At 37.3% G+C, this 24,982-nt stretch overlaps 1 protein-coding gene and 1 non-coding gene across 8 annotated transcripts in view; one reads left to right on the top strand and one right to left on the bottom strand.

Annotated features, from left to right (window-relative positions):
- Positions 1 to 24,982, bottom strand: part of HDAC9 (histone deacetylase 9) — a 547,926-nt gene that overhangs the window by 511,350 nt on the left and 11,594 nt on the right. The window lies entirely within an intron of this gene.
- Positions 14,052 to 14,174, top strand: LOC117195502 (U6atac minor spliceosomal RNA). Its single transcript, XR_004475227.1, has one exon. It is a non-coding gene; the product is annotated as a U6atac minor spliceosomal RNA (small nuclear RNA).

The raw sequence follows: 24,982 nt of genomic DNA, 5'->3' as shown, positions 1-24,982 counted from the left end.
CACATTTTTAAGCAGTCCCTGGGGGCTTCTGTAGACTGGCTCTGCTGCAAGGTAGTCAAGAGTTCCAGCCTAACAGTGCCATAGCTTCCTGTGACAATTAAGAAACTGGGCATGGTCCCCCATGATTAAAATGAGGGTTGGACCAAACTATCTGTAGGGCGCCTAAGGCACCAACATTCTATGATGTTATAACTAAAATTAACTAGCTTTGGCAGCACCTTTAAAGGAAAAAATGAAAACCTGTATAAGTCCCACATCACAAGTCAGACAACAACCAGAGCAATCTCCCTTTAAGAAAGAAGAAAAAGCTGTATATCTGCAGTAGCTTTAAAAATTGCTGAGGAGAAAAAATTATAATAAGGAATTAAAATAGGACATTGATCTCTGAAAAGATCAGATACAAGAAGAATAAGTGCCAGGCCAAAGGAAAAGTTGTCTCTTTTTGTATTATTTTTAAAGTAAATATGTCCTTAGAAATATTCTTAAAAAATACTGAATCCTCAACTGCCCAATGGTGTTAGTCCATTACCAAAACTCAATAAAATCCCCAATTAGCTTGCAGATGAATTACTGTTTTTATAGTTTATACCAAATCCAATGTGATCCTATAGATGGGATGGGCCAAACCCCTCAGGAAATGCCAAGAAACATTTGAACCAGGCCAAAAAGTGCTAAAATGTTCCACTGACATAGAACCACAAGTCAACATGAAGTTTTCACTGCAAGATACACCCTTTGAAGTGCAGTTTTCCAGAGATCCAGCCAAAAAAGCTGGATTATTGAAAAAAGCTCTCAAACCCAAAATGGTTCCAAATAGAGGTGTGTATGAGACAGGGATTCTGTATGGAAATTTATCACTCACAACCAATGGATTCAACCACTGATCCCATTACACCAGAGGATTTTAATTCTTCCTGGAAATTCCTTACAAATTACAGGTAACCACAATCTGAGCAGAACTAGAACTTCTGTGTATTTTTAAACAAGTCAGTTGTTTCAATGAGATAAGTACATTATTTCCACCAGACAGAGAATTGTTTTCGAGTTCAATTGCATTACATTTGTGTATCCAGGTATAAAATGTTACAAATGGAAAATTACTGAGAAGCAAAGCAGTCATTAGTGTGACTAATAAATGGAGCAAAGACGGCACAAAAGTTTTACTAATGCTTTTTTAAGTTACTGAATAAGTAGATTTTATTTTTTTTAATCTCCTACAAATCTGATCGCAGAGCAAACAGTAAAAGTAGGTCCTCGTGTGTAATACAAAATACAAACCGATCTAAGATGCCACCTGACCAACATGAATAACTAAATGACTGGGATATAAAGAGACACAAAAGCAAAATCAATTCAAAGATAAATTACTCGCCTTCACAAGAAATCCAGAAATTTGGGATCTGTGTGAAGTAAAAATAAATAATTTTAAAGTATTACTATTGAAGATAAATAACATATCTAGATTTTACTTTGTAGATAGAGGAATTGTATCAGAAAAGTACATATCTGATTACTGTTATGACACTGTCTATTTTCTGAGAGAATTCTTAACTGTTAATTGTCCTTAATTAAGGAGACTTAAAGCAAATAGAAGAGACATATAAAAAACAACATCAGCACTTTGTTAGTTTAAGACAGATTATTTCCAGATGGAAGTTGCACATTGTAGATGGTCACTGAGCAAGACTGGTCACAGACAGTGTCTTCACAAAACAGAAAGTGAGAAGGCAGACAATTAGAATGATAAATATCTAACACACAACACACAAACTGGGGACTCGAGAAGTTTCATTTAATAAAGAAAATGTTGATTTTTAATGCCTTCAGATTAAAGTTTATGCCATTTATTCCCTAACTATTTAATAGTTTCTGTGTGAAATATATCAACATTCACGTTGTACATTTTTTAAATAGAGACGTCATACTTTTTCCAAACTACTTTTAGAAATTCACCATATTTCAAATTGTACAGTCAGAAAAATTGTTAAAGGGTATAGACTACAATTTAAATATCACACATTGATCAAATACCTAAAACTGATATTGGATATGCCTTATCCGAATGTGCCATTCAGAACAGAAAGTATTCTTCCAAAGTAAATTAAAAATGGGTATTGAGATTATCTGATGTTAATATAGATCAAGAAACATAGAGTGCAATATAATTTTGAATAAAATACAGTAAACACATAGGATCATTTTAACCAGTGATTCCTCTTTTTTAAAATTTCATAAGTTGATTCCATAAGAAAATTTTAACAGTGAAAAGTCTTGCAGGGAAGGAATAGAGATGCAGACGTAGAGAACGGACATGTGGACACAGGGAGAGGGGGGCAGGTGGGATGAATTGGGAGACTGGGATTGATGTATGTGCACTGCCATTTGTAAAACAGATAGCTAGTGGGAACCTGCTGTATAGCGCAGGGAGCTCAGCTTGGTGCTCTGTGGTGACCTCGATGGGTGGGATGGGAGTGGGGATGGGACGGAGCTCCAAGAGGGAGGGGATATATGTATACATATCGCTGACTCACTCTGTTGTACAACAGAAACTAACACAACATTGTAAAGCAACTATACCCCAATAAAAAATTTTTTAAAAGAGTAAAGTGTTTGTAATAGAACAAAAACTCCATAAGAAAGAAAATTTCTTTTGTTTTAAAGATTTTTTTTTTGATATGGACCATTTTTAAAGTCTTTATTGAATTTGTTACAATATTGCTTGTGTTTTATGTTTTGGTTTTTTTGGCCAAGAGGCATGTGGGATCTTAGCTCCCCCACCAGGGATGGAACCCACACTCCCTGCATTGGAAGGCAAAGTCTTAACCACTGGACCGCCAGGGAAGTCCCATAAGAACTAAAATTTCTTTACAGTATTTGGAATTTAAGGGAAAATGCTGCTTATAGTTTTTTCCTGGGTTTTTGTTTAACATCTTTATTAATTTTAACCATATAAAGTAGAGTTAGGCCTCCTGTAAAAAAAAATTTTTTTTTTAAATCACACCTTTAGTATTTAAGAAGAAATTATTTTGGTCCAAAGTTGCTTTTAGACAAGGTTATAGAAAAGCTTTCATTTATGGAGGAGCTTCAAGATGGCGGAAGAGTAAGATGCGGAGATCACCTTCCTCTCCACAAATACATCAGAAATACATCTACATGTGGAACAGCTCCTACAGAACACCTACTGAACACTGGCAGAAGACCTCAGACTTCCAAAAAGACAAGAAACTCCCCCATGTACCTAGGTAGGGCAAAAGAAAAAAGAAAAAACAGAGACAAAAGAATAGGGACAGGACCTGCAACTCTGGGAAGGAGCTGTGAAGGACGAAAAGTTTCCACACACTAAGAAGCCGCTTCACTGGTGGAGACAGGGGGTGGCGGGGGGGCAGCTTCGGAGCTGCAGAGAACAGCGCAGCAACAGGGGTGCAGAGGGCAAAGCAGAGAGATTCCCGCACAGAGGATGGGCGCTGACCAGCACTCACCAGTCCAAGAAGCTTGTCTGCTCACCCACTGGGGCGGGCGGGGGCTGGGAGCTGAGGCTCGGGATTCGGTAGGATCCCAGGGAGAGGCCTGAGGATGGCTGCGTGAACACAGCCTGAAGGGGCTAGTGTGCCACAGCCAGCCGGGAGGGAGTCCGGGAAAAAATCTGGAGCACCGAAGAGGCAAGAGACTATTTCTTGCCTCTTTGTTTCCTGGTGCATGAAGAGAGGGGATTAAGAGCGCTGCTTAAAGGAGCTCCAGGGACGGCCACAAGCCGCAGCTATCAGCGCGGACCCCAGAGACGGGCATGGGACGCTAAGGCTGCTGCTGCAGCCACCAAAAAGGCTGTGTGCAAGCACAGGTCACTATCCACACCTTCCCTCCCAGAAGGCTGTCCAGACCGCCACTGCCAGGGTTCCGTGATCCACGGACAACTTCCCTGGAAGACACACGGGGCGCCTCAGGCTGTTGCAACGTCACTCTGGCCTCTGCCGCCGCAGGCTCACCCTGCATCTGTACCCCTCCCTCCCCCCAGCCTGGGTGAGCCAGAGCCCCCTAATCAGCCGCTACTTTAACCCCGTCCTGTCTGAGCGAAAAGCAGACGCCGTCAGGCGACCTACACACAGAGGCGGGTCCAGATCCAAAGCTGAACCCTGGGAGCTGTGCGAACAAAGAAGAGAAAGGGAAATTTCTCCCAGCAGCCTCAGGAGAAGAGCATTAAATCTCCACAATCAACTTGATGTACGCTGCATCTGTGGAATACCTGAATAGCCAATGAATCATCCCAAATTGAGGAGGTGGACTTTGGGAGCAAAGATATATATATATATATTTTTTTTTTTTTCCCTTTTCTCATTTTGTGGGTATGTGTATGCTTCTGTGTGTGATTTTGTCTTTATAGCTTTACTTTTACCATTTCTCCTAGGGTTCTGTCTGTGCACTTCTCTATTTTTATTACTTTTTAAAAATTGTTTCCTAATAATTATTTTTTATTTTAATAACTTTATTATATTTGATTTTACTTTATTTTATTTTATCTTCTTTCTTTCCTTCTTTTTCCTTCTTCCTCTCTCTCTCTCTCTCTCTCTCTCTCTCTCTCCTTCTCTCTTTCTCTCTATTTTTTCTCCCTTTTATTCTGAGCTGTGTGGATGAAATGATCTTGGTGCTCCAGCCAGGCATCAGGGCTGTGCCTCTGAGGTGGGAGAGCCAAGTGCAGGACACTGGTCCACAAGAGACCCCCCAGCTCCACGTAATATAAAATGGCGAAAATCTCCCAGAGATCTCCATTTCAACGCCAAGACCCAGCTTCACTCAACGACCAGCAAGCTACAGTGCTGGACACCCTACGCCAAACAACTACCAAGACAGGAACAAAACCCCACCCATCATCAGAGAGGCTGCCTAAAATCATAATAAGGCCACAGACACCCCAAAACACACCACCAGATGTGGACCTGCCCACCAGAAAGACAAGATCCAGCCTCATCCACCAGAACACAGGCACTAGTCCCCTCCACCAGGAAGCCTACACAACCCACTGAACCAACCTTACCCACTGGGGACAGACATCAAAAACAATGGGAACTACGAACATGCAGCCTGCGAAAAGGAAACCCCAAACACAGTAAGTTAAGCAAAATGAGAAGATAGAAAAACACACAGCAGATGAAGGAGCAAGGCAAAAACCCACCAGACCTAACAAATGAAAAGGAAATAGGCAGTCTACCTGAAAAAGAATTCAGAATAATGACAGTAAAGATGATCCAAAATCCTGGAAATATAATAGAGAAAATACAAGAAACATTTAACAAGGACCTAGAAGAACTAAAGAGCAAACAAACAGTGATGAACAACACAATAAATGAAATTAAAAGTTCTCTAGAAGGGATCAGTAGCAGAAAAACTGAGGCAGAAGAATGGAAAAGTGACCTGGAAGATAAAAGAGTAGAAATAACTACCACAGAGCAGAATAAAGAAAAAAGAATGAAAAGAACTGAGGACAGTCTCAGAGACCTCTGGGACAACATTAAATGCACCAACATTCGAATTATAGGGGCCCCAGAAGAAGAAGAGAAAAAGAAAGGGACAGAGAAAATATTTGAAGAGATTATAGTTGAAAATTTCCCTAATATGGGAAAGGCAGTAGTTAATCAAGTCCAGGAAGCACGGAGAGTCCCATACAGGATAAATCCAAGGAGAAACACGCCAAGACACACACTAATCAAACTATCATAAATTAAATACAAAGAAAAAATATTAAAAGCAGCAAGGGAAAAACAACAAATAACACACAAGGGAATCCCCATAAGGTTAACAGCTGATATTTCAGCAGAAACTCTACAAGCCAGAAGGGAGTGGCAGGACATATTAAAGTGATGAAAGGAAAAAACCTACAACCAAGTTTACTCTACCCAGCAAGAATCTCATTCAGATTTGATGGAGAAATTAAAACCTTTACAGACAACAAAGAGCTAAGAGAATTCAGCACCACCAAACCAGCTTTACAACAAATGATAAAGGAACTTCTCCAGGCAGGAAACACAAGAGAAGGAAAAGACCTACAATAACAAACAGAAAACAATTAAGAAAATGGTAATAGGAACATACATATCGATAATTACCTTAAATGTAAATGGATTAAATGCTCCGACCAAACGACATAGACTGGCTGAATGGATACAAAAACAAGATCCATAAATATCCTGTCTACAAGAGACCCACTTCAGACCTTGAGACACATACAGACTGAAACTGAGGGGATGGAAAAAGATATTCCATGCAAATGGGAATTAAAAGAAAGCTGGAGGAGCAATTCTCATATCAGACAAAATAGACTGTAAAATAAAGACGATTACAAGAGACAAAGAAGGACACTACATAATGATCAAGGGATCAATCCAAGAAGAAGATAACAACTGTAAATATTTATGCACCCAACATAGGAGCACCTCAATACATAAGGCAAATACTAACAGCCATAAAAGGGGAAATCGACAGTAACACCATCATAGTAGGGGATTTTAACACCCCACTTCACTTCACCCACTTAAACACCCCACTTCACTTCATCAACAGTAACACCATCACAGTAGGGGACATTAACACCCCACTTCACCTTAACAACCCACTTCACCCCACTTTAATGGACAGGTTATCCAAAATGAAAATAAATCAGGAAACACAAGCTTTAAATGATACATTAAACAAGATGGACTTAATTGATATTTATAGGACATTCCATCCAAAAACAAGAGAATACACATTATTCTCAAGTGCTCATGGAACATTCTCCAGGATAGATCACCTCTTGGGTCACAAATTAAGCCTTGGTAAATTTTAAAAAATTGAAATCGTATCAAGTATCTTTTCCGACCATAACGCTATGAGGATAGATATCAATTACAGGAAAAATCTGTAAAAAATACAAACACATGGAGGCTAAACAATACACTACTTAATAACCAGGAGATCTCTGAAGAAATCAAAGAGGAAATCAAAAAATACCTAGAAACAAATGACAACGAAAACACAATGACCCAAAACCTTTGGGATGCAGCAAAAGCAGTCTAAGAGGGAAGTTTATAGCAATACAATCCTACCTTAAGAAACAGGAAACATCTCAAATAAACAACCTAACCTTACACCTAAAGCAATTAGAGAAAGAATTTTAAAAAAACCCAAAGTTAGCAGAAGGAAAGAAATCATAAAGATCAGATCAGAAATAAATGAAAAAGAAATGAAGGAAACAATAGCAAAGATCAATAAAACTAAAAGCTGGTTCTTTGAGAAGAGAAACAAAATTGATAAACCATTAGCTAGATTCATCAAGAAAAACAGGGACAAGACTGAAATCAATAGAATTAGAAATGAAAAAGGAGAAGTAACAACTGACATTGCAGAAATACAAAGGATCATGAGAGATCACTACAAGCAACTCTATGACAATAAAATGGACAACCTGGAAGAAATGGACAAATTCTTAGAAATGCACAACCTTCCGAGACTGAACCAGGAAGAAATAGAAAATATAAACAGTCCAATCACAAGCACTGAAATTGAAAGTGTGATTAAAAATCTTCCAACAAACAAAAGCCCAGGACCAGATGGATCACAGGCAAATTCTATCAAACATTTAGAGAAGAGCTAACACCTATCCTTCTCAAACTCTTCTAAAACATAGCAGAGGGAGAAACACTCCCACACTCATGCTACGAGGCCACCATCAGCCTGATAGCAAAACCAGACAAAGATGTCACAAAGTAAGAAAACTACAGGCCAATATCGCTGATGAACATAAATGCAAAAATCCTCAACAAAATACTAGCAAACAGAATCTAACAGCACATTAAAAGGATCATACACCATGATCAAGTGGGGATTATCCCAGGAATGCAAGGATTCTTCAATATATGCAAATCAACCAATGTGATATACCATATTAACAAATTGAAGAAGAAAAACCATATGATCATCTCAATACATGCAGAAAAAGCTTTCAACAAAATTCAACAGCGATTTTTGATAAAAACCCTCCAGAAAGTAGGCACAGAGGGAACTTTTCTCAACATAATAAAGGCCATATATGACAAACCAACAGCCAACAACATCCTCAATGGTGAAAAACTGAAACCATTTCCAGTAAGATCAGGAACAAGACAAGGTTGCCCACTCTTACCACTCTTATTCAACATAGTTTTGGAAGTTTTAGCCACAGCAATCAGAGAACAAAAAGAAATAAAAGGAATCCAAATAGGAAAAGAAGTAAAGCTTTCACTGTTTGCAGATGACATGATACTATACACAGAGAATCCCAAATATGCTACCAGAAAACTACTACAGCCAATCAATGAATTTGGTAAAGTAGCAGGATACAAAATTAATGGACAGAAATCTCTAGCATTCCTATACACTAATGATGAAAACTCTGGAAGTGAAATTAAGGAAACATTCCCATTTACCACTGCAACAAAAAGAATAAAATATCTAGGAATAAACCTACCTAAGGAGACAAAAGACCTGTATGCAGAAAATTATATTACACCGATGAAAGAAATTACAGATGATACAAACAGATGGAGAGATAGACCATGTTCTTGGATTGGAAGAATCAACATTGTGAAAATGACTCTACTACCCAAAGCAATCTACAGATTCAATGCAATCCCTATCAAACTACCACTGGCATTTTTCACAGAACTAGAACAAAAAATTTCACAATTTGTATGGAAACACAAAAGACCTCGAGTAGCCAAAGCAACCTTGAGAAAGAAAAACGGAGCTGGAGGAATCAGGCTCCCTTATTTCGACTATACTACAAAGCTACAGGAATCAAGACAGTATGGTACTGGCACAAAAACAGAAATATAGATCAATGGAACATGATAGAAAGCCTAGAGATAACCCCATGCACATATGGTCACATTATCTTTGATAAAGGAGGAAAGAGTATACAGTGGAGAAAGACAGCCTCTTCAATAATTGGTGCTGGAAAACTGGACAGATACAGGTAAAAGAATGAAATTAGAACACTCTCCAACACCATACACAAAAATAAACTCAAAATGGATTAAACACCTAAATGTATGGCCAGACACTATCAAACTCTTAGAGGATAACGTAGGCAGAACACTCTATGACATAAATCACAGCAAGATCCTTTTTGACCCACCTCCTAGAGAAATGGAAATAAAAACAAAAATAAACAAATGGGACCTAATGAAACTTAAAAGCTTTTGGACAGCAAAGGAAACCATAAATAAGACGAGAAGACAACCCTCAGAATGGGAGAAAATATTTGCAAATGAAGCAACTGACAAAGGATTTATCTCCAAAATTTACAACCAGCTCATGCAGCTCAATAACAAAAACAAACAACCCAATCCAAAAATGGGCAGAAGACCTAAATAGACATTTCTCCAAAGAAGATAAACAGATTGCCAACAAACACACGAAAGGATGCTCAACATCATTAATCATTAGAGAAATGCAAATCAAAACTACAATGAGATATCATCTCACTCTGGTCAGAATGGCCATCATCAAAAAATCTACAAACAATAAATGCTGGAGAGGGTGTGGAGAAAAGGGAATACTCTTGCACTGCTGGCGGGAATGTGAATTGGTACAGCCAATATGGAGAACAGTATGGACGTTCCTTAAAAAACTAAACATAGAACTACCATACGACCCAGCAATCCTACTACTGGGCATATACCCTGAGAAAACCATAATTCAAAAAGAGTCATGTACCACAATGGTCATTGCAGCTCTATTTACAATAGCCAGGACATGGAAGCAACCTAAGTGTCCATCAACAGATGAATGGATAAAGAAGATGTGGCACATATATATATAATGTAATATTACTCAGCCATAAAAAGAAACGGAACTGAGTTACTTGTAGTGAGGTGGATGGACCTAAAGTCTGTCATACAGAGTGAAGTAAGTCAGAAAGAGAAAAACAAATACTGTATGCTAACACATACATATGCAATCTAAGAAAAAAAAAGTTAATTAAGAACCTAGGGGCAAGACGGGAATAAAGACACAGACCTACTGGAGAATGGACTTGAGGATATGGGGAGGGGAAAGGGTAAGCTGTGACAAAGTGAGAGAGTGGCATGGACATATATACACTGCCAAATGTAAAATAGACAGCCAGTGGGAAGCAGCTGCATGGCACAGGGAGATCAGCTCGGTGCTTTGTGACCACCTAGAGGGGTGGGATAGGGAGGGTGGGAGGGAAGGAGATGCAAGAGGGTAGAGAAATGGGAACGTATGTATATGTATAACTGATTCAGTGTGTTATAAAGCAGAAACACACTATTGTAAAGCAGTTACACTCCAATAAAGATGTTTAAAAAAAAATAATGTGAGACAGTTAAAGACAAGATAATGCAGAGTCTTGAATTTCAATATGCCCTCCAGTGTCCCATAGACAACAGAGAACTATTAGAAGGAATATAAAGTTTCAGTTACACTAGATGAATAAGTTCTAGAGATCTGCAAAAAAAAAAAAAAAAAAAGCTTTGATTCATTTCATATTTGTTACAATATTTTGACTGAAATTAATAAAAACTTCAAAAACATAGGTGACAAAGAAGATTAGCTATAAATTTTCATTTATTTCTGAATTTACTCAACACTACTTCTGCAGCTTAGAACAACTTTTTGACATATAGTTATTTTCTCAGTATTACTCATCTGTAAGGAATCCTAAAAATTCTTAAACCAACCTTCACATTTTTATAAAAGGAAATTAAAGTTCCAGGAATTAAAAGGTGAAGCATGACTCTAAACATCTACTTAAATGCCAAGTCAAGATTAGAGCAAAGATTCCTAATTCCTGTTTCAGTCTTCATTTAAAGTGAAAAATAAAAGTAAGAGCAATGTCCAGAGATCTTGAGTATTTGAAGAACAACATTTAAAGCTGGGGAAACAGAAGTGGGTAAATAGTTGCCCTCATGGGACTCGCATTCTAGTGCGTGAGACAGACAAACCAGTGTCAAGACTGAACTCTGGTAACAACTAGTTTTCTGTACACTGACTCATCTTTTCCTCTAGCCGTAATTCCTTCCTGGAGAGCCTCAAATCCTTACCCTGGGCTTCTCTCTCTCACTGCCCTGTGGACTTTGTTCTGTCAACTGGCTTCTGGTTCACCTGCTTGCAAATGATTTCAAGATGCCACACCCAGTCTAACCCATACAAGCTGCCTAAGTTACTGCAGCCGCTTAAAATAACTTCACTTAAATCCCCAATTTCACTTCACAGCCAACAAAACCAAAACCAAACATATTCTCCCTCAAAACTGACTTCCTATTTTCAATTTCCCCATTCCTATTCCTACTATTATTATTCTCCAGAATTCTGAGTCCTAAATTTTAAGTCACCTTTAACTCACCTGTGGCTCCCATTATCTAGTCAGTCTCTATATCCTATGTGTATTAGTCAAGGTTCTCCAGAGAAACAAAGATTTATTATATAAGAGACTGGCTCACACAATATGGGGGCCGGTGAGTCCAAAATCTGCAGAGTTCACTGATGTCCCAGTTAGTGTGTCAAGGCCAGCAAGCTGCTATAAAATCAGGAAGAACTAAGGTTCCAGTGTGAAGGCTGTCAGACAGAATTCTCTCTCATCTGGGGGAGGTGAGACTTTTGTTCTACTCAGGCCTTCAACAAACTGCATGAGGCCCAGCCATATTATAGAGGTTCAATCTGCTTTACTCAGTCTACAGATTCAAATTTTAATCTTATCAAAAAACACCCTCAGAGAAACACCCAGAATAATGTTTGACCAAATATCTCAGCACCCAGTGGCTCAGTCAAATTGACAAAAAAAATGAACCATCACACTACGGTTTTACTTTGCAAAAGTTTCACACTCTTTATTCTCACTCTCACTACCGTTATCTCAGTTCAGGTCCTTACGCTCTCCTACTGGTTTCCAGCAGAAGGATGTAAAACAGCCCCGTCCCATCCTTTAGTTCATATATCACTGGGTACACTGTGGATACGCTTATTATCAAAAATGTTGTTTTCATCATATCATTCTTGTTCTATTCCTTAACTCACAATGGCATCTTACTCTAAATAGATCCAATTCTTTTCCTTATAATATATTGTTCTATATAATCCAGCCCTACCTGCCTCACTGACCTGTTTCTTCCATCAATCTCCTAAACCAGAACTTACATTATAAGTGGCCAATAGTAAAGTATGTTCTTCACTCATCAATGCCCTTTCTCTACTCAACATACTCTCCTTTTCTGGAAAGCACTGTGCATTCTTCTCTGCCTACCCCAATCCCATCTACCTGCTAAGATTTGTCTCCAGCTTCAACTCCTTTTTGAAGTTTTCCTAATTCTACAAACTATATAAATATCTTTTAATTTTCTAAACCTCATATGCATTTAAGCTAAACAGATGTTTAGCTTACTCTAAACTACTCTGTCTTGTACTCTGTTTTATTTCTGTTGTACATGCCTCTCTCCCTAGTCCCCAGTCTCACCCTACAGCCTCCAAATACATACCTTCTATTTATCTTGGGCTGAAAATCTTTGAATCTGTGATGTGTAAAGCAATGGATATACAGAGAGGTACTACTCTCAAGGACCTTACAGTTTCATGTGAGAGATAGATAATTATTCAAATAATTATGGAGCAATGTATTTCATGCTATAACAAAGGTACAAAACTCTAAGAGAATACAAGTAATTTAACAGAGGGAAAATCTAAACTGTAGAATCTAAGTAGTAGAACAATGTGGTAGGGGATAAATTTAACAGGAGGAGGAGTGGAAAAGGCATTTCAAAAACTGAAAATAACCAATGAAAAGGAATAGAGACACTGAAAAAAATATATATATATGTAATGAGACATTTACCAAAATGATAAATATACTGGTATAAAGGATCAGAACCCAGGCACAGAATGGCTGAAAAACAAGAGATTAAATTCAGCAGAAGAATAACTGAGTATTAGGTAGAGCCCCAGAAGCAAAAACATGTCTGTAATACTGATAATGCTAAGTCCACAATTTGAATGGGCCCAAGGAGAATCAGCACGGCTGGAGGATGGAGCCAAGCCACTTCTAACCGAGGCAGCTGGCAGTCCCTAAAGCACAGGTGAAATGCTGTTCATTCCTTATCCATGATCCTAAACAACAAATATTTTCCATAACTCATTTGGCAATAAATCTAAGCTCATCTAGCAACAAAAACTGGCCTAGAAAGACATGAGGCTGTTTATTGTCTTCATCTCATTTAGCATTAATATCTATGAATTTCACTGCAGGAATATTAATTGTTTTTATTATGAGTAGTTGTCCCAGATCCCATTAAAGGTTACATAACATGTAACACTGAGTATGTGCTCCATACTACCTTTTTAAAATCTTATAAATTCTCAGTTCCAAAACATACCTGGCCCCTAGGGTTTTGGATAAGATTCTATGGACCTTAGATTTTGAGATTCCATAGAACCAGTCAGATACACAAAGGGATCTATCATCCAAAAAAGGTTTGAGAGTGCACGAAAGATCCATTTAGAATGGTTTTGTTAAATGGAGGATAAGTTTTCAGTGCCATACACATTCTATTATTGAGCACTTCTGTTATCAGTGGCAAAGTTTATTTTATTTATACTTAAATAATATTAGTTAAAAACAAAAATAAACTGCCAATCATGAACTCTTAGATCAACTTTTTCCCCCCCTTATAATGCCAAGAATACCAGAAAAAAACTTGTAAAACAACATTCTCTTTGCCTCCTATAACCTTAATAGATAGTTTCCTGGAATTGACTATTCAAATAGAAAATTAATTTCCATGCACAGCTGGAAATACCACATTGGCAGGCAAGAAAAACATCAAAAACCAGTAGATTAAATAAAAAGTGGAAGAACTACAAAGACTCGACAGAATAGAACTTGCTCAGTAAGATGGTCATACGACAAAAGCTTTTCGTCTGTTTATTTAATATATGAATACATCTTTTAAATTGAAGTAGCGATAATCAAGGAAGCTCTGGATCCAGAAAAACAATTAGGGGATTATATCATTCAAGAAGTTTTTCTAGTGTTGTATGAAAGGAGAAAAGCTTAGCAATCCTCTTGCCAGGGATGAAAGAGGTCCTTGGGCCTGCATAACACATGGTTAAGACATAGCCACCTACTCTGTGGCATCTAACCATGTTTTTTTATTGTTGCTGTTGTTGTTTACTTTGGGATGATGGAAAAGTTCTGAAGATGAATATTGGTGATGGTTGCACAAAAATGTGAAGGTACTTAATGTCACTAAAGTGTATACTCAGAAAGGGTTAAAATGGTAAATTTTATGATATATATTTTACTATAATAGAAAAATAATTTCAGTAATATACAAAAAGCTCTTACCAATCAGTAACAAAAGAGAACAATCTAAAAGAAAAATGGGCAAAGGGCACAAACAAATTCAGCATAGGGGAAGAAATTCTAGCATTTATGTGGAAAAAATGTTCAAATCACTACAAGTCAAGAAAACAAGTAAAAATGACTACAGACTATCATGTTTCACTTTCAAATTAGCAGAGATTTTAAAGATTGAGAATTTAAAAAAGAAAAGAGGTACTTTTGTCTTCCCACTGACAAGATCAGGCTCTGGTTTTCGATCTCCCTCCATTGCCTTGTACCTACTGGGTATCCCTCTTTGTACTGAGAACCATCAAGAAAAAGCAGGCTCGTGGTGCCATCTGGGGACTACTCCCTGATGCTGTAACTGACTCAGGAAATGACATGTGTGGTCAATATTCAACTAATAACCAAACTAAACCAAATAATACACTTTGCACAAACACTTTAAAAACAAAAGAAGGAAAGACAGAAAACAGAACACTACCTTCAGGAACTGCCACACAGAAAGGCAAACAAGAAACAGCAACAACATGGGAAGAACAAAACTCCACAGGGCATCCAGCCAGTGGGACCCCTTGGTCCTGTTGCCTTGTTTCTCAGATAGTCAGAGAAAAATTTAAAAAAAAAAATTAAAAACCTCCATCAGCTCTTAGTGCAGAACCGACACTTTTAAATAGCAACAGGGAGAAAGTTCAATAAAAATAAATGTGTTACGAAAGCAAGATAGAGAAAAACATTCTACATGAACTTTTCACTGCACGACTTCCTAATGAGTGAAAGGTTGAGTTCAAGACACCAGGAACATTTCCAGATAAAGCATAATAGACTTCCAAAGTGGCATATTTTGTTATAAAACATGGAGCTACATCTCTATTATCTTTGGCAAACAATCCCAAAATATCTTGTACTTCAGTAAATCTGAAGGGATATCCCACAAGCAAAGTGAGGGATCAATTTAAGTGTTTGAATATTTATTCTCCATAGAGGAGAAGGTAAGTGCTGGCAAAATACCTGGCACAAAACAAGAGCTCAATAAATATTTGTGGAACTGAACTGAAACAAGTGGTAGAAGTTAGTAAAATTACCTGCATCTATTGATGAAATATATCAGGTTATTGTTCCAACTTTCCACCTGACTGAACCTATGAGAAATAACTGGGCTTATCGATAGAGAGAGGTTCTGTTCTTTTCCACTTGGTATCACAAGTACCAACCAACCCACAGGCAAGGTGCTCAGAGGCTCAGTGAAGACTCATCTTCCCCAGAATCAATATCTTTGACCCAATTCCTTCTGACAAAAATATAGAAATTTTAAAGTATGGGGCAGAGAATGTATAAGATGTATAGGTGATCAAAACAAAATTCTTAACAAGAGAGACTTGTTTGTTGATAGATAAGCTACCTCTAGGAGACCCACTCAAATCAACTGGGAGTCAGCCTCTTTCAATTTCCTCATCTGAAAAATGGGAGGACTCAATCAATAGGTTTCAAGCTTCTACAACTGCTACTCATACTGAAAAATACATTTCATATTAAGTGCAGTATGCATATTTATACATATACAGAAACATGCTTTTCTATATAAAAATATCAGTTTTGCAAATTAACCCTTAAATCTTACAATGTGGGTGCACTCTGGTATGCTGTAGTGTATTTTATTCTATGTCATTGTTTACCTGCAACCACTAAATTGATTTCACGGCACACTAATAGTTCATGACATGCAGTTTGGAAAACACTGGACTAGATGATTCTAATTCATTAAGTGAAAAATCATGATATAATCCCTACAACATCTTTGCCTTCCCTTCTTCTTCACAGTAAATACTCATGATCTTTTCCACTCAAACGGCTTTAAAAGTGATTTTCCCAGGGTGCATGAATACTGCCAAACCCGACAGCAGAAGCAAGCCACAGGGATTCTGCAATAAAAAGTTAAACATCTACCAAAGGAACCCCTTCTACTCATAACGAAGTACATTTGAATCTTTGTAAACCATCAGGCAACAGCTAAATCAGGCAAAAGTCAAAATGATACTCATGCAGTGGCAGCAAACCACATAAATCTTGATTTTAATTAAATAAAAGATATTTCAAAGTAGTTGCATTCTCCCTTCCAAACTATAGAATCTGTTTCCTGAAATAAGAATATTCTGACTTTCTAGAATAGCATCTATTGTCACTTTTGTAGATTTTCTTAATTGGCTGCCTTCTGCTGCAACACCCCCACCTCATCCCACCTCCTTTCCACCATCTTTAGTAATGCCCCAGACTAGTGGTGTGTAGGAATCTCTTGTGAAAAATGAGCTTGCTTTGAGTAAGACAATTCTTCTCGATCACAACTGTAGTTTTTTCAGTATATAGCTGGGGAAAGGCCTTGTTTACTTCTCATTATAGCTTAAAAACCACCTAAAATATCATCTCTGCAAAGGTATTACAGTCTTGACATGGAATCCTAACAGTATCATTTGTGCTTGTCAATGATTTCAAGATGCTTTATTCTAAATCTTCTCTTGGTTTCTAAGTCTACAGGGTAAAAAAGAAATAAGTTCTTCTTCATAATTTATAATAACATAAATTATATTTATATTATAATTTATAACAAATTATAAAAATAAATATTTTCATCATTATAGTTTATAAAATAAAATGTAAAACCTCCAAGTTTTAAGTTTAAAAAGCATATCAGTTCATAGATATCAGACAAATACTAATGTCAAAAACTTAGTTCCATTGTCCTATAATCAAAGCATTCTCTGTATTTTCCAAACTTGGCAAGACATATTTTTATTTTTAATTTTTGAACTACTAATTCTGGAGGGAAAACAAACACCATTAACTTCCTCTTCAGTCACTAGCTGCCTGTGCCATGTGTTTTTATCGCTTCCTGCCACAAGGAAATACATTTGGAACAAAGAAAGATATTCAAAAGAGAGTTCTCTAGGTTAATCTAAAATCATTCTTTCAGGAATTGAGAAAGAGTGTAAACATATTTCAGTAATGGCACAGGATGATAAAACTACTCAGAAAACCTTCACATTGCTTTATTACATGACTTCATCTAATGCTCAAAACAGGTCTGCAAAGATTATCTGATGAATAAACTGTTAAGTTAGGTAACTTTTCTTCACCCACACAGCTAATAAAAAGCAGAGGCAGAATTTAAATCCATTCTGTTTCATACCTAACCTCATGGTGAACACTATATCACACTGTTCTCCCTATGAGCCTTTTGATCAAATTGTAGGTTTTTACGTTATCCTATTCATCCAAACCATCACAGTTTTTTGCATATGTGTGGTGGGGAAAGTGATCAATAGAGGCTGTAGATGATGATAAGAACATGAGGACTGATTTACCATTTTACAGCTAAGTTGTGTTCAACAGTGATTTATTGAGTCCTAGGTACCAGGTAGTACACTAAATACTGGGGATCCTAAACAAAGGTACAAATTATAGTTCATGCCCTAAGGAGTCCGTAAGAAATTTAGTAAAAGCTGTCCTAGTCTGCTTAAGCTGCTATAACAAAATACCACAGACTGAGTGTTTTAAACAGTATAAATTCATTCCTCACAGTCCAAGATGAAGGTGCTGGCAGATTTGGTGTCTGATGAGGGCCCTCTTCCTGGTTTGCAGATGTTCCTTCTAGCTATGTGCTCACATGGCCTTTCTTGGGTATATGCTCATGGAGGGAGAAATCTCTCTCTCTCTCTTCCTCTTCTTATAGGGGACTAATGCCATCATGAGGGTCTATCCTTTATGATGTAATGTAAACCGAATTATCTCCAAAGCCCACCCCCCTCTAAATATCATCACACTGGGGACTAGGGCTTCAGTATATAAATTTTCAACATATGAACTTCAATATATGAATGGGCTTCAACATATAAATTTCAGCCCATAACAGGAACCGAACAGGAAAACAAATAATCCCAATTACTTTGATACATGTAATTCCAAAAACATTATCACTTAATTGCATTTAACAAATATTTATTGATAGTGAAAGGAAAGTAAATTTTTGACAGTGGACAAAAATCTATGAGACAGGTAATATTCTCTACATTATACAAATGAAGAAACAGGCTCAGAGATGATAATTTCTCCAAGATCAAAAAGTGAGGAAGTGAAGGATTTACACGTGAATCTACCTAGCTTCAAAACCCAGCCGCTTTCCATTGGAGCAGGAGAGCTGTAACCAAGGACAACAGCCTCCCTCACTGGCTCTCCTAGGGTGTGCAAAGCATGGCCTTCCCTGGCAAGAAAGAGAGTAGCCTCAGAAGCCAGGTACAAACACACACAGCACATACAATCCCTCTTTATCAGAGGTGACTAAAGCCTGAATGCTGGTACAATAAAAGCAGGTCAGGGAACTGATTAAGAGCACATATCCTGGACCAGCCTGTCCCACCTGGAAAAAGAGAACATTCCACCCAGGATGAGAGTAGATCCACCAATTTCATGGCCAAACATACTATGACTATAATTCTCAAAAAATATTTCATAATGCTGAGTAACAGGAGAATAAAAATGCATACATATTTGAAATATTACATCAATATAAAAAAGTATTTTAATGTAGAAGCAAATCAACCTAGCATTTGCTAGGTGACACAGATCCATTTATCCGTCTTCAGCTCTGAGAAAGTCAGTGTTATTCAGTGAATATCAAGGCATAGCAAAATTTTAAGGGTATACATCTGTTCTGGCACTGTGCAAAGTATGTACTGAATAAATGTGCTGTGGATAAATGGATGGAGGAATGGCTAGATGCAGAAAATAATGAATTAGTATTCATATTACTTGATCACTTTTGGAATATATAATTAAATAATTTATTTTACTTAGGGATTTAAAATGATTTCTTCACCTTCCAATTAAATATCTATCCATATTTACTTCTAAGCCTAATTTGTATGATAGCCAAAGGGTCTAATTTTTCCTTTCCAGAAACAAAACAATTACGTGCTACTATTTTACTTGGAATTTTTAAAATTTGAGGTTCAAATTACTATATTTAAAAGGAATTTGGGGAAAGACAAATTACTGAGAAGAAAAACGTGTGTGTATATATATACATATATATAGTATGATAATATAAGAGATTTTAAAAACTAGGTAATTTTGCTTATTAGTTGTGCAAACTGGGAAAGATAAAAGAACAAGAGGAAAGCAAAGATCTTTATTTCAATGTACTACTTAACAGCCATTTCACTGATAATATAGAAAGTTTTACAAAACAATGACTCTACTCCATTTTACTTTCTGGTTATTATCTGTCACTTGTTTCATAACCTTATTTTGTGAAAGTTTTACCTTGCAATATTAGGGGTCTTTTTATAATCCAGCTTGTATAATTCTGGGGAAGGACAAGCCATACACGTATACGTGTGTATGTCTATGTCTGTCTCTGTCTCTCTGTGTCTCTGTCTCTGTCTTTCTCATTCTCTAAATTATATATATTGTATATATATAATATATATAATTTAGAAATGGGACAATTCATATGCTAGTTAAACATTTATTTACAAGTTAAACTCCTTTATGTATTTCATATTTATTCACAAAATATCTCATGCTCATATAGATGTGAGAAAATCACCTCTTTGGAAAATTCACTTTAATTAATGTGGCTTTAGGTTTTTCAGCACTTGGTTTGCACCTTAGTGATGTGTGTGAAAGAGTGGCCAGGAGAACTCAGATATGACTAAGTGTCATAATGTCAGGTGGTCCTGGCTGACTCCTCAACACACAGTGTTAGCAGGAATCCTTGGGTGGTCACAGTTGTGTACCTGTGCTCTGAGCCTCTCTGAGGACCACCAGGCCTTACCACACCCCACAAGGCGTTGCAAATCCCCGAGAATTTTGGCTCAGTAGGTTCAAGTAGGGCCTGGGAACCTGTGTTTTAATAACTCCAGATGCTTCTTATCAGACAAGCCTAAAAAACACTGATACCATGTATGGGAAGGAGCACACTGAGGGAGAAGGCTGGAAATGTGGTTCACCCTATACCCTGGACACTAGGAATAGCTCATGAGTATTGGCAAGTTTTGTAGACCACGGCAAGCCATGGAAGATTTGTGGGAAGGGAAATAACCAGATTTGTGCTTTGTAGGAGTCACTAGGCAACATTGTACAACTCGGCTAAATGGAGGAGAGACTAAAAATAGACTAGTTGGAAGACTACTATAATAGTTGTAAGCAAGAAGTAATAAGTGCTAAAAGTTGGCAACAAAAATGGAAGACAGAGTCAATCAAGATTGAAGCCAATTTGATATGGAGGGGAGCAGAGTAACAGTATCAAAAATGGCACCATGGTTTTAAGCACAGGTGGCTAAGAAGATATCTGTTATGGTCACAGAAAGAAAGAAGGTTAAAAGGATTCAGACCATGTAAAGTATGAGCAAACAAATTAATAAATGAGTGGTCAAAAGAAAGGTCATTTTCTGGGAGAGGAAATAGGGGTTTTATCCCAGTTCTACCATCTCCTTGCTAGTAGGCGCTAGACACGTCACTTCAGTGCTCTGAACTTCAGTACCCTCATTTATAAATCATGCTAGTAAAAGAGGACTGCTGTGAAGATTAAATGATATTATATGTAACATTTGATCCATAGTAAGCACTTAATAGACAATTTCATTTTTGCCTGCTTTTATTTTCCCTGACTTTTACTTTCAATGACTTAAAACCATTCCAGATACACAGTAGGCATTCAATATACACTTGTTGAATGAATGTATTACTACTGCTATTAGAAATTCTATTGAAGACTGAGAAAAGATCATGGGATTTGCCCATTAGACAGTAATTCGTGCACTTAGAGACTGCATAAATGCCTCGGGGTTTTGAACACTTGGGGGAAGTCAAAGCCAGTCCAAGTGTTTTGGTGAGGACATTCTAAATCAAGTAGCATTGTAGAGTACAAGTCTTTTTTTTTTTCGGGTTTTATTGGTTTGTTTTTTTATTCTGCATGTTAAAGAAATAAAGGCTTCCAGCTAGAAAATAAAAATCTGCTTTATTAACATTAATAGTTTTAAAAATCTTATACTTTATTTAGAGTTTTTACAGTATATTATCTCATTCAATCTTCAGCCCCTTGAGTTAAGGAATTCAGTTACTACTATCCCATTTCTATTTTAAAGATGCACACATTGAGATTCAGAGAAGTTGAGTGACCTTTAGGGCATGAGTGTCACAGTCATGAATTTAACTGAGGTCTTTTGACCACAAGTTTGCAGAGTTTCCCATCTACATTCCTCAAGCCCATTCATGTTATCCCAAATGAGCTCTCTTCTGTGCTTCCTCCCACCCTAAGTGTTCCCTTCTACAATTTGGAAGTGAAGGGTAGAGCAGAATCTTGAGGGCTTTGGGAAGTTTTGAGAGTACTGCTCCTTCCTCAAAACCCAACCAGCACCAGAGAACACCCATCCTCCAGCTAGCCCAGTGCCAGTGGCAGACACTAATGCCAGTAGCTCACCTATTCCCTGTTAGCTTCCACAGAAAAATCTGCCATTCTCTTGGGAAATATCAGGATGGGCTTCTTGGGAAGCTTTCCGGTGAAGAAGGTACAAGCCTTAACTTCTGATCTCAACCAATTGGTTAAACAGAAAAATTCATCTTCATATTGTATTACTGTAACCTTGTACCACTGCCCATGGTGTTGGGCTGCTTGAATTCACATCATGACTTTACCTCTAACTAGATGCACAACCTTGGACATGTTATTTATGTCTCTGAGGCCAGTTTCTCATCTTTAAAATGGGGATTTTAGAAAATAGTACCTACTCCATAGGGTTTCCACTATGATTAAACAAGATACCACATATACAGCATGTGGCACACTTAGAACTTGAAATATAATGAACACTCAATACACAGTCATTGCTATTCAGCAGTGCATGATATCTCAGTCTTACAGAGAAAGCAGCCCAGGACCAGAACGATCAAGGCACTTTGTACACAGTGACCAAACATCACTTTGTAACAGTAACCATGCTTTCATTATGGAGAAAAATACACCTAAGATAATCACTGACTTTTTCATTGCCTGCAAGTGTCACATTCACTCCACTAATTTTGAATTATTCATTTGTAAATTAATGTACACTTAGAGTTCATAAATTGGAATAATGGGGGAGAAGACTAGACGCATAGTTGAGATTCAACAATCTTAAATAAGAAAATGAGGCAGTTTAGAAACAGAAAAAAAGGCTTTTTTAAAATGTACAAATATGTATTCTCACATATCCTTGAAACAATTAATATCTAAATGAGATTAATTTGTCTCCTTTCAAAATAGAAGAACTAAGAGTTTAGTTTTCATAACTAATTAGCCAATATTTCCTTTTTTAGAAACTATATGCCATCTCCTAAAGTGTAAGAATTTTATATTTATTTACTTTCTCCTACTCTTTTGTACTTCCCTGATGTTTCTTTTAATAGTAGTTATCAACACTGGTTGCATATTATAATCACTTTGGAGGTTTAATAAATACCCATGCCTAGGCCCCAGAGAAGTCCGATTAAGTAAGAATCACTGAGCTTGGGGGTCCCATTTCAGGTTTGCTTTTGTTTGTTAAGCTCTACAGATGATTTTAAGGCAGAGTCCAAATTGAGAATCACTAGCTTACTCAATGTCTTTCAAACAACCGAGTGATGGACATCTTTGCCTTGATTGCTATCTATAAATGAAGCTTTTTTTTACTTCAAATCGTAAAACTACTTACTCTGAAAGCCAGTCTTGACTTTGAATACAAGTTAGTCTGATTTCCCTTGATTCTAATCAAACACTTCTGTGAGATTCCCAATTCCATCAATTTTCCTTAGAAAGTTAGGTGAGATAAGTCATGTAAAAAGACCACATTATACCTAGCACTCAATTATAGTACTAGAAAAAAAATAGGACATACAGGATACAGATTAGAGCTCTGCAGTGTTTTGTTAAGAATGTAGGTATGATGTTAGTATCTAAGAGTTGAAATTATAAATTAATGAGAAAAATGTGACTTCATGAAAATCAGCACAAGAAATATAACAGTATAACATTAAAATATTTGACACAACCATAAAGTTATTCTGAAATTCTTTTTATTCAATACCTGAAACCTTCAAGTAAACCTGCTAGATTCAGACTGTGGAATAATGAGGGGAAAAAGAACAAGACCAGCATGGGAAACGATCTGGTTAAACTGACAAGAAACAAAAATAGGGCTTCCCTGGTGGCACAGTGGTTGAGAGTCCGCCTGCCGATGCAGGGGACATGGGTTCGTGCCCCGGTCTGGGAAGATCCCACATGCCGCGGAGCGGCTGGGCCCGTGGGCCATGGCCGCTGAGCCTGCGTGTCCAGAGCCTGTGCTCCGCAACGGGAGAGGCCACAACAGTGAGAGGCCCGCGTACCGCAAAAAAAAAAAAAAAACAAACCCACAGCAGAAAGGTGAAGCAAGGCAACAAAGTCATTTACTATTTGGGGTGGGACAGAGCAGGGAGCTGGCATATAAAAAGAAAGAGGAAAGGCATAATTGTATTTGCTCAAAAGCGAGCAAAATTGCGACAGAGACAAAGCTGGAAACTGTGATAGAACCTGGAAATGATGGTCTTTCTCATCAGTGTGGAAAGACCTATATACATCAGAGTTTCCAGAGACATTCACAAAAGGATAGTTCAAGTTCCAGTTGAGAAAAAATTACAAATTTATGTGTAATAATTCTAAAAGAACACTAGATCCTTTACTATGTTTTTTATAATTATACCTTTCATGTACCAATATAGCAAAGTCATGACATATTTTCTAAATAAGGAAACTGGGGCAAAGGGAGATTTAATGAATAACAGATAGGTGACAGGTAACACTTGTTTCCAGAGCTTATGTTTAAGTCCCTGGGCTTTTACTAATAACTTCAAATATTCATTTGTATAATTTCTCATTAATAGACAGATAAGGTAACAAAGTATTCAAAGCAAGAGATACGGGTTTATTTAGACCTGATGAGTGTTAACTCTTTTTTTCACAGGAGTTGGGGGGTGGGGTAGAGAATGCTAAGGAGTATAAGGGAAGCAGAAGCAAAAAGATCAAACCTCTTCGCCTCATATATTGGTTAAGAACATATAACCACAACACGATGTAAACATTTCCTTAATGATCCTACAGTTATGACAAGCAAAATAAACAATCCAACTTCACATGTCCCTATTCCCTAAGGACCTCAGGTTTACCTTGTAGTTTAAAAATTAGTCACTCATTTAGACTGGAGCAAATTTCTATGGATTCAGGGAGCTTGCTATCAACTAATGGGTTATGGCGTTACTGTCAGTGGATGCTACCCCATAGGAGGCTGGACCATTGCATCATTCAGGGTAAAGACATACTTGTTATGTGTATGACAAACAAAAACCTACCCAAAGACATATCTCAGAGAACTGTGAGTGAAAGACATGCAGTGCTTGCCTGTTCCACATCTGTTCTTTTCATGATCTTTAGAAAATGAACATCCTTGCAGATATTAAAGGAACGCTGTATGACTAGATATATGCCAAAGTAAGAGATCACTCTGTCCATCGAGTATCATACTGCAATACTGTCAAGCCAAAAACATATCTTTAATGGAGACACAAAGTTTA

The sequence above is a fragment of the Orcinus orca genome, chromosome 9 (genome assembly GCF_937001465.1).
Source record: "Orcinus orca chromosome 9, mOrcOrc1.1, whole genome shotgun sequence".
In the NCBI taxonomy this organism is placed as follows: Eukaryota; Metazoa; Chordata; class Mammalia; order Artiodactyla; family Delphinidae; genus Orcinus; species Orcinus orca.
Note: the sequence above shows the minus strand (reverse complement) of the source record. Positions and strands in the feature narration are given on the sequence as shown.